The sequence below is a fragment of the Pimephales promelas genome, chromosome 7 (genome assembly GCF_988280905.1).
Source record: "Pimephales promelas chromosome 7, fPimPro1.hap1.1, whole genome shotgun sequence".
Taxonomy (NCBI): domain Eukaryota; kingdom Metazoa; phylum Chordata; class Actinopteri; order Cypriniformes; family Leuciscidae; genus Pimephales; species Pimephales promelas.
This window is the reverse complement of record NC_142775.1, coordinates 23,768,680-23,783,575: the sequence shown is the minus strand read 5'-3', so window position 1 is coordinate 23,783,575 and position 14,896 is coordinate 23,768,680.

The following is a 14,896-nucleotide window of genomic DNA, read 5'->3' as shown; positions in this document are numbered from 1 at the left end:
TAAAAAAATTGGAGTAGGATTTACTTGAAAAAACCTTGCTAAACTATCTCACTCAGAAAATTCTAGTAAATTTACAAAGATTTGCGAAGTAAAAACCTAAACATATTTATCAGTAGCTTTAATTAGAAATCTTTAAGTTAAATTTACTTGGAATATGGAATTAAGTAAACTTTACAAAAAATAAGTAATTTTAACTCGGCTTGTAAAAGGTTGATTAATACCGATTTCCTTTGCCTTTGTATTACATTTCACTAAACAATAATCTTGAATTTTATTAGTTATTTACAGTATGTGCTTTACTTAGATCATCTAAGTAATTTATATACATCATGTCAGACTTTAAGCCTTATGTGAATGCAAACACCTCAATACTTGGTAGACAATACACAATGGCGGTAACATTTGATGGATCGTTTTTGTGTTTGAATGTGTCGTTTTAAGCAAAAAAATTACTCGAAATGTCACAAAATGGCAATTTACTAATACTGACAACAAAAATCAATGATAAAACAGTGTAAATACAGCTGGAAACCAGTGAAAAATGAGCCTCATTAATTATTCAAGGTCCAGTGCATGTAACCCCAGTATCAGAAAAGTTGAGTAATTTTTACTTAATTTTATTGAGTTGATATTTACACTTTCATTTATACTCGCTTGAACTAAGTACTGATATGGAATCCCCCCCCTCCCCATCCCCCTCCCCCTTTGTATTTCCTCCCTCCTTCTCTTCTGGCCACGTGAGACAGACTTCATCATGTTACCCTAATAAACTGGTCACAGGCACAGCCATCTCTCTCTTTCTAGCTGTACAATAGAGGTGACTCATCCACTGCTTTGCTCTCTGCAGATACGAACATTTGCCTTTTCATTCATGACTTTGACTAAAGGGGAAAAACAAACACAGCTTTTACTACAGCGTGATAAATAGACCAAGATAGTGTCTATAAATGTCTATATAGTGGAAGGACATAATAAATTTCATTATCCATCATGATAAAAGAGAAAAAATGAAGAAAAAGAGAAAAGCCCTTCTTTCTGTCCAGACGTTACATGTCTTATATGCTTAATGCTGCGCGTATTATATTAAATAGATATTTCTGTACATTTAATGACCAATTCAGACACTTAGTTGTCATTTATGAAATATTGTTGTGTATAAAAGAAAAAAATATATATATAAAAGGATAGAAAGTCTGGCACTGCCAGTGATCTTCAAATCTTTCTTCAAGAGCTTGAAACCACTGATAGCACACACACACAAAAAAAAAAAAAAACTACAGGGTAAAGACGTTAGTTTAGATCTTAATATTTCCTGGCACAGAGCGGTAGACCCCAAGTTTTCTGTTTGAGCGAGAGTGCATTAGTGTTTACTGTGTGTGTGTGTGTGTGTGTGTGTGAGACACCCCTAATGCCACCTCACACTGAGCCCAGCGCTTTCACTGATACTCAAAATTACTTGCTCTTTAAAAAGAATTTGCATTCTGCCAAATTCCAACATATGAATAAGATAACGACTGCAGATAGAAAGAAATGGAGATTGGAGTTCAATGTTTGATGATCAACAAACAACATGAAGAACATTTCAGCATGGCTTTGTCTAGTCAGATTGTTTTATATGCAGTTGAATATATCTTCTCTCTTATGTTAATGTTCTGTCAATTATATGAATAGAACATAACAGAGTGGAAAGTTCAAAAGAACAGCATTTATTGAAAATAAAAATAATTTGTATTATCACAAATGTCTTTACTGTCACTTTTGAGCAATTTAGTGTGCCCTTGCTGAATAAAAGTATTCTTAACACATTTTTTTGAATGGTAGTGTAGGCTATACAGGACACATTTTCTGAAACCAAGTCTTAATATCTTAAGGACATTTGCTTCAAAGGTAAATTGATCTTGTTTTAATGTTGATATGTTTTACGGAAACACAAGACAAAAAAAATGCTTGTTGTCTTTCAACATATTGCTGAGATGTTCTGTTGGGAATAATCAGTCTTGAACACAGAACAAACTGTGAAAACGAATCGGTTACCTAACGTAACCTCGGTTCTCTCTAGATGAGGGAACGAGTATTGCGTAAGCTAGCTTACGCTACAGGAAAGATTAATCTTTTCTGAGAAGTTGAAGCCAAAAAATGATCCTTTAATTTTGTATCCATTGTCAATGCAGTTCATCAGCAGCAGACCATGAACAAGCTAGCTAGAAGCTCATTGGTTCGCTCAGGGAGAACTGCTACAGCCTATGAGGGAACTCGGTTGAACTCGCGGCCAATGAGAAGCTGACACGCTCTCATTGCGTCAAAGCCCGCCAAAACGGCGTGGCCCGAGTCTATAAATAGGCGAGGTTCCCGCTGTTTTCTGTTTTTCATTGAATGAAGCGAGAACACTAGTTCTCGTTCCCTCATCAAGAGAGAACCGAGGTTACGTTAGGTAACCGATTCGTTCTCTTACGAGAGGTTCTCTCATATTGCTTAAGCTAGCTTACGCTACGGGAACACATGGTCAACGCCGTGCGCGCTAAGCACGCTGAGTCCTGGGGGAGGGATCCCAGGGGACCCTTATAAGTGGGAATTAATAATGTACGTGAACATGAAAGGGTCAGCAAGCGGGTCGGGATAGTGTAGTACATAAGCACGAGGGAAGAACAAGCGGCACATTGGTTGTATGAGTAGACTCCTAATAGACTCCGTCTATTTTTTTGTCGGTGCACCATTTTGAGAACACAGACCATTTTGACGCATGGAGCTTCCAGTAGAAGCTGTTTAACACTACCTCTGGCAAAGAAACGGATAGTCGTTGATCACCCAAGCATGAAGCGCCCAGCACTGAGGAGGGGGATGCCAGATCGCGCCGCGAGCTTGAGAGAGGAGATTAGCTCTGACTGGAATGGGCCACGGGGCTGTCTGCGACAGCTGAGCAAGCTCCGGGAACCAAGTCTGACTCTCCCAACGCGGGGCTATGAGGAGCACCGAGTGGCGTGTTTCCCTGATCCTCTGTAAGACCTGTGGCAACAGGGAGACCGGAGTGAATGCATAAAGCGGGCGGCTGGGCCACTCCTGGGCTAGCGCGTCCTCGCTCTTTGAGAAAAATATTGGGCAGTGAGCGTTCTCCTCTGACGCAAAGAGATCCACCTCTGCTCTGCCAAATATTCGCCACAGTTTCTGGACTGTTTGAATGTGCAGGGACCATTCTCCCGGAAGGATGGGGTTCCTGGACAATCTGTCTGGGCCGTCGTCCAGATGGCCCGGCACATGCAACGCTCTTAGCGAGAGCAGGTGGCTCTGGGACCAAACTAAAATGCGTTTCGTCAGCAGGAAGAGGTTCCTGGATCTGACACTGCCCTGACGGTTGAGATAGGAGACTACAGCCATATTATTCAAGCGGATCAATATGTGGTGACCCCGAATGCGCGGGAGGAAAACCGTGATCATCTCCAGACAGCTTATGTGTAGGGAGATCTCTTGAACTGACCAGTGACCTGAGGCCGGTGAGCCCTCGCAGACCGCGCCCCAACCTGAGTTGGATGCATCTGTCGAAATGACTTTTCCGTTGAAACCATTCTGCCACTGTCCATGGCTGTAGAGCCGAGATACCGGTCTGCATAACTTTGATCAGCTGGCGGCCCATTGTCCACTCACGGTGAGACACACGGCTCTTCAACCAAAGCTGAAGGGGGCGCATGCGCAATAGACTCAGCTGAAGCACTGCGGAGGCTGAGGCCATGTAACCCAGTGGCTTCTGAAAAGTTTTCAGAGGCTTGAGGGTGTCCATCTGAAAGGATGCAGCGAGAGGCTGAACACGGCGTGCACGCTGTGTAGATAAGCGAGCCGTCATAGCCACTGAGTCTAGGTATATTCCCAGGAAGGAAATCGTCTGACTGGACTGAAGTGAGCTCTTTGTCCAGTTGACAGAGAGGCCAAATGTGTTCAGATGGTCGCGGAGAACTGTACGATGAGACAGTAACTTAGTACGGGGTGCTAAGGATAAGCCGAACGGGAGGACGGTGTATCGATAAACCTGGCCGTCGAAGGCGAAACGTAGAAAAGGCCTGTGAAGGGGATTTATCTGGATCTGAAAATAGGCATCTTTCAGATCTAGAGAGATGAATCAGTCCCCCTGGCGTACATGCGCGAGGAGTTTCTTGACTGTAAGCATTTTGAACGGTCTCCTCATGAGCGCTTTGTTCAAAAATCTGAGATCTAAGATCGGTCTGAGGCCACCATCTTTCTTGGGGACAAGAAAATAACGGCCGTAAAACCACCACTCGCTCATAGAAGGTGGAACTCTCTCTATAGCCCTTTTGCACAAAAGCTTTGCTATCTCTGAGCGATGCGTGTTTGCTGCTTCTGAACTCACTGTAGTTTCGAGCCGCACCCGGAAGCGTGGACGGCGGCGACGGAACTGTAACAGATAGCCGTATTTTATTGTGCTTAGCACCCATGGGGAGATTCTTGGAATAGCTTCGCAAGCTTAGAAGCGCGATGCTAGCGGGTGAATGGCTATATTGCCCTGATTGTTGCACATAGCGGGCTGGACACAGTGTGTGGGCATGCTAGAATGTTTAAGGCATTGGGACTTGCACTCAGAGAGGAGTTTATGGGTCGTGTAACAGAGCGGACAGAGGGGGGACTTATGCACTCTGACACTCGAGCGGGCTGTGTCCGCTCTATGGGAGTGGGCTCTGAGAGAGACACGGGACATGTGGTGCTCGGGACCACTGTCGTTTTTTTTTTTTCGGGTGGAATTTTTGAGTTTCGATATCTCAGCTCTGGAAGGGTCTACAGCCTCCATTTTTGCACTCAGGTTAAAGTCTCATGGCCCTCTATCAGAATCCAGAGTTTTGAGAAGATTGGAGAAACTTAATTTTTCGCCCGAAAAAAAAAAAACGAAAGGGGTACCACTGTCGTTTTTTTTTTCGGGTCGAATTTTTGAGTTTCGATATCTCAGCTCTGGAAGGGTCTAGAGCCTCCATTTTTGCACTCAGGTTAAAGTCTCATGGCCCTCTATCAGAATCCAGAGTTTTGAGTAGATTGGAGAAACTTAATTTTTCGCCCGAAAAAAAAAAAAAACGAAAGGGGTACCACTGTCTTTTTTTTTTTCGGGTCGAATTTTTGAGTTTCGATATCTCAGCTCTGGAAGGGTCTACAGCCTCCATTTTTGCACTCAGGTTAAAGTCTCATGGCCCTCTATCAGAATCCAGAGTTTTGAGAAGATTGGAGAAACTTAATTGTTCGCCCGAAAAAAAAACAAAACGAAAGGGGTACCACTGTCGGTTTTTTTTTTCGGGTCGAATTTTTGAGTTTCGATATCTCAGCTCTGGAAGGGGCTAGAGCCTCCATTTTTGCACTCAGGTCTAAGTCTCATGGTCCTCTATCAGAATCCAGAGTTTTGGGAAGATTGGAGAAACTTAATTTTTCGCCAAAAAAAAAAAAAAAAAACGTAAGGGGTACCACTGTCGTTTTTTTTTTTCGGGACGAATTTTTGAGTTTCGATATCTCAGCTCTGGAAGGGGCTAGAGCCTCAATTTTTGCACTCAGGTCTAAGTCTCATGGCCCTCTATCAGAATCCAGAGTTTTTGGAAGATTGGAGAAACTTAATTTTTCACCCGAAAAAAAAAAACGTAAGGGGTACCACTGTCGTTTTTTTTCGGGCCAAATTTTTGAGTTTCGATATCTCAGCTGTGGAATGGGCTAGAGCCTCCATTTTTGCACTCAGGTCTAAGTCTCATGGCCCTCTATCAGAATCCAGAGTTTTGGGAAGATCGGAGAAACTTAATATTTCGCCAAAAAAAAAAAAAAAAAAAACGTAAGGGGTACCACTGTCGTTTTTTTTTTTCGGGCCGAATTTTTGAGTTTCGATATCTCAGCTCTGGAAGGGGCTAGAGCCTCCATTTTTGCACTCAGGTCTAAGTCTCATGGCCCTCTATCAGAATCCAGAGTTTTGGGAAGATTGGAGAAACTTAATTTTTCATCCAAAAAAAAAAAACGTAAGGGGTACCACTGTCTTTTTTTTTTTTCTCGGGTCGAATTTTTGAGTTTCGATATCTCAGCTCTGGAAGGGTCTACAGCCTCCATTTTTGCACTCAGGTTAAAGTCTCATGGCCCTCTATCAGAATCCAGAGTTTTGAGAAGATTGGAGAAACTTAATTGTTCGCCCGAAAAAAAAAAAAAACGAAAGGGGTACCACTGTCGGGTTTTTTTTCGGGTCGAATTTTTGAGTTTCGATATCTCAGCTCTGGAAGGGGCTAGAGCCTCCATTTTTGCACTCAGGTCTAAGTCTCATGGCCCTCTATCAGAATCCAGAGTTTTGGGAAGATTGGAGACAACTTAATTTTTCACCCGAAAAAAAAACCCGTAAGGGGTACCACTGACATTTTTTTTTTTTCAGGCCGAATTTTTGAGTTTCGATATCTCAGCTCTGGAAGGGGCTAGAGCCTCCATTTTTGCACTCAGGTCTAAGTCTCATGGCCCTCTATCAGAATCCAGAGTTTTGGGAAGATTGGAGAAACTTAATTTTTCACCCGAAAAAAAAAAAACCGTAAGGGGTACCACTGTCGTTTTTTTTTCGGGCAAAATTTTTTTGAGTTTCGATATCTCAGCTGTGGAAGGGGCTAGAGCCTCCATTTTTGCACTCAGGTCTAAGTCTCATGGCCCTCTATCAGAATCCAGAGCTTTGGGAAGATTGGAGAAACGTAATTTTTCGCCCAAAAAAAAAAAAACGTAAGGGGTACCACTGTCGTTTTTTTTTTCGGGCCGAATTTTTGAGTTTCGATATCTCAGCTCTGGAAGGGGCTAGAGCCTCCATTTTTGCACTCAGGTCTAAGTCTCATGGCCTTCTATCAGAATCCAGAGTTTTGGGAAGATCGGAGAAACTTAATTTTTCGCCCAAAAAAAAAAAAAACGTAAGGGGTACCACTGTCGTTTTTTTTTTTCGGGACGAATTTTTGAGTTTCGATATCTCAGCTGTGGAAGGGGCTAGAGCCTCCATTTTTGCACTTAGGTCTAAGTCTCATGGCCCTCTATCAGAATCCAGAGTTTTGGGAAGATTGGAGAAACTTAATTTTTCGCCCAAAAAAAAAAAAAAACGTAAGGGGTACCACTGTCGTTTTTTTTTTCGGCCCGAATTTTTGAGTTTCGATATCTCAGCTCTGGAAGGGGCTAGAGCCTCCATTTTTGCACTCAGGTCTAAGTCTCATGACCCTCTATCAGAATCCAGAGTTTTGGGAAGATTGGAGAAACTTAATTTTTCGCCAAAAAAAAAAAAAAACGTAAGGGGTACCACTGTCGTTTTTTTTTTTCGGGTCGAATTTTTGAGTTTCGATATCTCAGCTCTGGAAGGGTCTAGAGCCTCCATTTTTGCACTCAGGTCTAAGTCTCATGGCCCTCTATCAGAATCCAGAGTTTTGAGAAGATTGGAGAAACTTAATTGTTCGCCCGAAAAAAAAAAAAAAAAACGAAAGGGGTACCACTGTCGGTTTTTTTTTCGGGCCGAATTTTTGAGTTTCGATATCTCAGCTCTGGAAGGGGCTAGAGCCTCCATTTTTGCACTCAGGTCTAAGTCTCATGGCCCTCTATCAGAATCCAGAGTTTTGGGAAGATCGGAGAAACTTAATTTTTTCGCCCAAAAAAAAAACAAACGTAAGGGGTACCACTGTCGTTTTTTTTTCGGGCCGAATTTTTGAGTTTCGATATCTCAGCTCTGGAAGGGGCTAGAGCCTCCATTTTGCACTCAGGTCTAAGTCTCATGGCCCTCTATCAGAATCCAGAGTTTTGGGAAGATTGGAGAAACTTAATTTTTCGCCCGAAAAAAAAAAAAAAGTCGTTTTTTTTTCGGGCCGAATTTTTGAGTTTCGATATCTCAGCTCTGGAAGGGGCTAGAGCCTCCATTTTTGCACTCAGGTCTAAGTCTCATGGCCCTCTATCAGAATCCAGAGTTTTGGGAAGATTGGAGAAACTTAATTTTTCGCCCGAAAAAAAAAAACGTAAGGGGTACCACTGTCGTTTTTTTTTTCGGGCCGAATTTTTGAGTTTCGATATCTCAGCTCTGGAAGGGGCTAGAGCCTCCATTTTTGCACTCAGGTCTAAGTCTCATGGCCCTCTATCAGAATCCAGAGTTTTGGGAAGATTGGAGAAACTTAATTTTTCGCCAAAAAAAAAAAACGTAAGGGGTACCACTGTCGTTTTTTTTTCGGGCCGAATTTTTGAGTTTCGATATCTCAGCTCTGGAAGGGGCTAGAGCCTCCATTTTTGCACTCAGGTCTAAGTCTCATGGCCCTCTATCAGAATCCAGAGTTTTGGGAAGATTGGAGAAACTTAATTTTTCGCCAAAAAAAAAAAAAAATTGTAATGGGTACCACTGTCGTTTTTTTTTTCGGGCCGAATTTTTGAGTTTCGATATCTCAGCTCTGGAAGGGGCTAGAGCCTCCATTTTTGCACTAAGGTCTAAGTCTCATGGCCCTCTATCAGAATCCAGAGTTTTGGGAAGATCGGAGAAACTTAATTTTTCGCCAAAAAAAAAAAAAAAACGTACTGGGTACCACTGTCGTTTTTTTTTTCGGGCCGAATTTTTGAGTTTCGATATCTCAGCTCTGGAAGGGGCTAGAGCCTCCATTTTTGCACTAAGGTCTAAGTCTCATGGCCCTCTATCAGAATCCAGAGTTTTGGGAAGATCGGAGAAACTTAATTTTTCGCCCAAAAAAAAAAAACGTAAGGGGTACCACTGTCGTTTTTTTTTTCGGGCCGAATTTTTGAGTTTCGATATCTAAGCTCTGGAAGGGGCTAGAGCCTCCATTTTTGCACTCAGGTCTAAGTCTCATGGCCCTCTATCAGAATCCAGAGTTTTGGGAAGATCGGAGAAACTTAATTTTTCGCCAAAAAAAAAAAAACGTAAGGGGTACCACTGTCGTTTTTTTTTCCGGCCGAATTTTTGAGTTTCGATATCTCAGCTCTGGAAGGGGCTAGAGCCTCCATTTTTGCACTCAGGTCTAAGTCTCGTGGCCCTCTATCAGAATCCAGAGTTTTGGGAAGATTGGAGAAACTTAATTTTTCACCCGAAAAAAAAAAACGTAAGGGGTACCACTGTCGTTTTTTTTTCGGGCCGAATTTTTGAGTTTCGATATCTCAGCTCTGGAAGGGGCTAAAGTCTCCATTTTTGCACTCAGGTCTAAGTCTCATGGCCCTCTATCAGAATCCAGAGTTTTGGGAAGATTGGAGAAACTAAATTTTTCGCCCGAAAAAAAACAAAAAACGTAAGGGGTACCACTGTCGTTTTTTTTTTCGGGCCGAATTTTTGAGTTTCGATATCTCAGCTCTGGAAGGGGCTAGAGCCTCCATTTTTGCACTCAGGTCTAAGTCTCATGGCCCTCTATCAGAATCCAGAGTTTTGGGAAGATTGGAGAAACTTAATTTTTCACCCGAAAAAAAAAAAAACGTAAGGGGTACCACTGTCGTTTTTTTTTTCGGGCCGAATTTTTGAGTTTCGATATCTCAGCTCTGGAAGGGGCTAGAGTCTCCATTTTTGCACTCAGGTCTAAGTCTCGTGGCCCTCTATCAGAATCCAGAGTTTTGGGAAGATTGGAGAAACTTAATTTTTCGCCCGAAAAAAAAAAAAACGTAAGGGGTACCACTGTCGTTTTTTTTTTTCGGCCCGAATTTTTGAGTTTCGATATCTCAGCTCTGGAAGGGGCTAGAGTCTCCATTTTTGCACTCAGGTCTAAGTCTCATGGCCCTCTATCAGAATCCAGAGTTTTGGGAAGATTGGAGAAACTTAATTTTTCGCCCAAAAAAAAAAAACGTAAGGGGTACCACTGTCGTTTTTTTTTCGGGCCGAATTTTTGAGTTTCGATATCTCAGCTCTGGAAGGGGCTAGAGCCTCCATTTTTGCACTCAGGTCTAAGTCTCATGGCCCTCTATCAGAATCCAGAGTTTTGGGAAGAATGGAGAAACTTAATTTTTCGCCCAAAAAAAAAAACGTAAGGGGTACCACTGTCGTTTTTTTTTTTCGGGACGAATTTTTGAGTTTCGATATCTCAGCTGTGGAAGGGGCTAGAGCCTCCATTTTTGCACTTAGGTCTAAGTCTCATGGCCCTCTATCAGAATCTAGAGTTTTGGGAAGATTGGAGAAACTTAATTTTTCGCCCAAAAAAAAAAAAAAACGTAAGGGGTACCACTGTCGTTTTTTTTTTCGGCCCGAATTTTTGAGTTTCGATATCTCAGCTCTGGAAGGGGCTAGAGCCTCCATTTTTGCACTCAGGTCTAAGTCTCATGGCCCTCTATCAGAATCCAGAGTTTTGGGAAGATTGGAGAAACTTAATTTTTCGCCAAAAAAAAAAAAAAACGTAAGGGGTACCACTGTCGTTTTTTTTTTCGGGTCGAATTTTTGAGTTTCGATATCTCAGCTCTGGAAGGGTCTAGAGCCTCCATTTTTGCACTCAGGTCTAAGTCTCATGGCCCTCTATCAGAATCCAGAGTTTTGAGAAGATTGGAGAAACTTAATTGTTCGCCCGAAAAAAAAAAAAACGAAAGGGGTACCACTGTCGGTTTTTTTTTCGGGCCGAATTTTTGAGTTTCGATATCTCAGCTCTGGAAGGGGCTAGAGCCTCCATTTTTGCACTCAGGTCTAAGTCTCATGGCCCTCTATCAGAATCCAGAGTTTTGGGAAGATCGGAGAAACTTAATTTTTCGCCCAAAAAAAAACAAACGTAAGGGGTACCACTGTCGTTTTTTTTTCGGGCCGAATTTTTGAGTTTCGATATCTCAGCTCTGGAAGGGGCTAGAGCCTCCATTTTTGCACTCAGGTCTAAGTCTCATGGCCCTCTATCAGAATCCAGAGTTTTGGGAAGATTGGAGAAACTTAATTTTTCGCCCGAAAAAAAAAAACGTAAGGGGTACCACTGTCGTTTTTTTTTCGGGCCGAATTTTTGAGTTTCGATATCTCAGCTCTAGAAGGGGCTAGAGCCTCCATTTTTGCACTCAGGTCTAAGTCTCATGGCCCTCTATCAGAATCCAGAGTTTTGGGAAGATTGGAGAAACTTAATTTTTCGCCAAAAAAAATAAAAAAACGTAAGGGGTACCACTGTCGTTTTTTTTTCGGGCCGAATTTTTGAGTTTCGATATCTCAGCTCTGGAAGGGGCTAGAGCCTCCATTTTTGCACTCAGGTCTAAGTCTCATGGCCCTCTATCGGAATCCAGAGTTTTGGGAAGATCGGAGAAACTTAATTTTTCGCCCAAAAAAAAAAAACGTAAGGGGTACCACTGTCGTTTTTTTTTCGGGCCGAATTTTTGAGCTTCGATATCTAAGCTCTGGAAGGGGCTAGAGCCTCCATTTTTGCACTCAGGTCTAAGTCTCATGGCCCTCTATCAGAATCCAGAGTTTTGGGAAGATCGGAGAAACGTAATTTTTCGCCTAAAAAAAAAAAAAAAACGTAAGGGGTACCACTGTCGTTTTTTTTTCGGGCCGAATTTTTGAGTTTCGATATCTCAGCTCTGGAAGAGGCTAGAGCCTCCATTTTTGCACTCAGGTCTAAGTCTCATGGCCCTCTATCAGAATCCAGAGTTTTGGGAAGATCGGAGAAACTTAATTTTTCACCCGAAAAAAAAAAACGTAAGGGGTACCACTGTCGTTTTTTTTCGGGCCGAATTTTTGAGTTTCGATATCTCAGCTGTGGAAGGGGCTAGAGCCTCAATTTTTGCACTCAGGTCTAAGTCTCATGGCCCTCTATCAGAATCCAGAGTTTTGGGAAGATTGGAGAAACTTAATTTTTCACCCAAAAAAAAAAAAAACGTAAGGGGTACCACTGTCGTTTTTTTTTTTCGGGCCGAATTTTTGAGTTTCGATATCTCAGCTCTGGAAGGGGCTAGAGCCTCCATTTTTGCACTCAGGTCTAAGTCTCATGGCCCTCTATCAGAATCCAGAGTTTTGGGAAGATCGGAGAAACTTAATTTTTCGCCCAAAAAAAAAAAAAACGTAAGGGGTACCACTGTTGTTTTTTTTTCAGGCCGAATTTTTGAGTTTCGATATCTCAGCTCTGGAAGGGGCTAGAGCCTCCATTTTTGCACTCAGGTCTAAGTCTCATGGCCCTCTATCAGAATCCAGAGTTTTGGGAAGATCGGAGAAACTTAATTTTTCGCCCCAAAAAAAAAAACGTAAGGGGTACCACTGTCGTTTTTTTTTCGGGCCGAATTTTTGAGTTTCGATATCTCAGCTCTGGAAGGGGCTAGAGCCTCCATTTTTGCACTCAGGTCTAAGTCTCATGGCCCTCTATCAAAAAAAAAAACGTAAGGGGTACCACTGTCGTTTTTTTTTCGGGCCGAATTTTTGAGTTTCGATATCTCAGCTCTGGAAGGGGCTAGAGCCTCCATTTTTGCACTCAGGTCTAAGTCTCATGGCCCTCTATCAGAATCCAGAGTTTTGGGAAGATCGGAGAAACTTCATTTTTCGCCCAAAAAAAAAAACGTAAGGGGTACCACTGTCGTTTTTTTTCGGGCCGAATTTTTGAGTTTCGATATCTCAGCTCTGGAAGGGGCTAGAGCCTCCATTTTTGCACTCAGGTCTAAGTCTCATGGCCCTCTATCAGAATCCAGAGTTTTGGGAAGATCGGAGAAACTTAATTTTTCGCCAAAAAAAAAAAAACGTAAGGGGTACCACTGTCGTTTTTTTTTCGGGCCGAATTTTTGAGTTTCGATATCTCAGCTCTGGAAGGGGCTAGAGCCACCATTTTTGCACTCAGGTCTAAGTCTCATGGCCCTCTATCAGAATCCAGAGTTTTGGGAAGATCGGAGAAACTTAATTTTTCGCCAAAAAAAATAAAAAAACGTAAGGGGTACCACTGTCGTTTTTTTTTCGGGCCGAATTTTTGAGTTTCGATATCTCAGCTCTGGAAGAGGCTAGAGCCTCCATTTTTGCACTCAGGTCTAAGTCTCATGGCCCTCTATCAGAATCCAGAGTTTTGGGAAGATTGGAGAAACTTAATTTTTCGCCAAAAAAAAAAACGTAAGGGGTACCACTGTCGTTTTTTTTTTCGGGCCGAATTTTTGAGTTTCGATATCTCAGCTCTGGAAGGGGCTAGAGCCTCCATTTTTGCACTCAGGTCTAAGTCTCGTGGCCCTCTATCAGAATCCAGAGTTTTGGGAAGATTGGAGAAACTTAATATTTCGCCCAAAAAAAAAAACGTAAGGGGTACCACTGTCGTTTTTTTTTCGGGCCGAATTTTTGAGTTTCGATATCTCAGCTCTGGAAGGGGCTAAAGTCTCCATTTTTGCACTCAGGTCTAAGTCTCATGGCCCTCTATCAGAATCCAGAGTTTTGGGAAGATTGGAGAAACTTAATTTTTCGCCCGAAAAAAAAAAAAACGTAAGGGGTACCACTGTCGTTTTTTTTTTCGGGCCGAATTTTTGAGTTTCGATATCTCAGCTCTGGAAGGGGCTAGAGCCTCCATTTTTGCACTCAGGTCTAAGTCTCGTGGCCCCCTATCAGAATCCAGAGTTTTGGGAAGATTGGAGAAACTTAATTTTTCGCCAAAAAAAAAAAACGTAAGGGGTACCACTGTCGTTTTTTTTTTGGGCCGAATTTTTGAGTTTCGATATCTCAGCTCTGGAAGGGGCTAGAGCCTCCATTTTTGCACTCAGGTCTAAGTCTCATGGCCCTCTATCAGAATCCAGAGTTTTGGGAAGATTGGAGAAACTTAATTTTTCGCCAAAAAAAAAAAAACGTAAGGGGTACCACTGTCGTTTTTTTTTCGGGCCGAATTTTTAAGTTTCGATATCTCAGCTCTGGAAGGGGCTAGAGCCTTCATTTTTGCACTCAGGTCTAAGTCTCATGGCCCTCTATCAGAATCCAGAGTTTTGGGAAGTTCGGAGAAACTTAATTTTTCGCCAAAAAAAAAAAATACGTAAGGGGTACCACTGTCGGTTTTTTTTTCGGGCCGAATTTTTAAGTTTCGATATCTCAGCTCTGGAAGGGGCTAGAGCCTTCATTTTTGCACTCAGGTCTAAGTCTCATGGCCCTCTATCAGAATCCAGAGTTTTGGGAAGTTCGGAGAAACTTAATTTTTCGCCAAAAAAAAAAAAAATACGTAAGGGGTACCACTGTCGGTTTTTTTTTCGGGCCGATTTTTTGAGTTTCGATATCTCAGCTCTGGAAGGGGCTAGAGCCTCCATTTTTGCACTCAGGTCTAAGTCTCATGGCCCTCTATCAGAATCCAGAGTTTTGGGAAGTTCGGAGAAACTTAATTTTTCGCCAAAAAAAAAAAAAAATACGTAAGGGGTACCACTGTCGGTTTTTTTTTTCGGGACCGATTTTTTGAGTTTCGATATCTCAGCTCTGGAAGGGGCTAGAGCCTCCCTTTTTGCACTCAGGTCTGAGTCTCACAGCCCACTATCAGAATCCAGAGTTTTGGGAAGATTGGAGAAACTTAATTTTTTGCCCAAAAAAAAAAAACGTAAGGGGTACCACTGTCGTTTTTTTTTCGGGCCGAATTTTTGAGTTTCGATATCTCAGCTCTGGAAGGGGCTAGAGCCTCCATTTTTGCACTCAGGTCTAAGTCTCATGGCCCTATATCAGAATCCAGAGTTTTGGGAAGATTGGAGAAACTTAATTTTTCGCCCGGAAAAAAAAAACGTAAGGGGTACCACTGTCGTTTTTTTTTTCGGGCCGAATTTTTGAGTTTCGATATCTCAGCTCTGGAAGGGGCTAGATTCTCCATTTTTGCACTCAGGTCTAAGTCTCATGGCCCTCTATCAGAATCCAGAGTTTTGGGAAGATTGGAGAAACTTAATTTTTCGCCCAAAAAAAAAAAACGTAAGGGGTACCACTGTCGTTTTTTTTTTCGGGCCGAATTTTTGAGTTTCGATATCTCAGCTCTGGAAGGGGCTAGAGCCTCCATTTTTGCACTCAGGT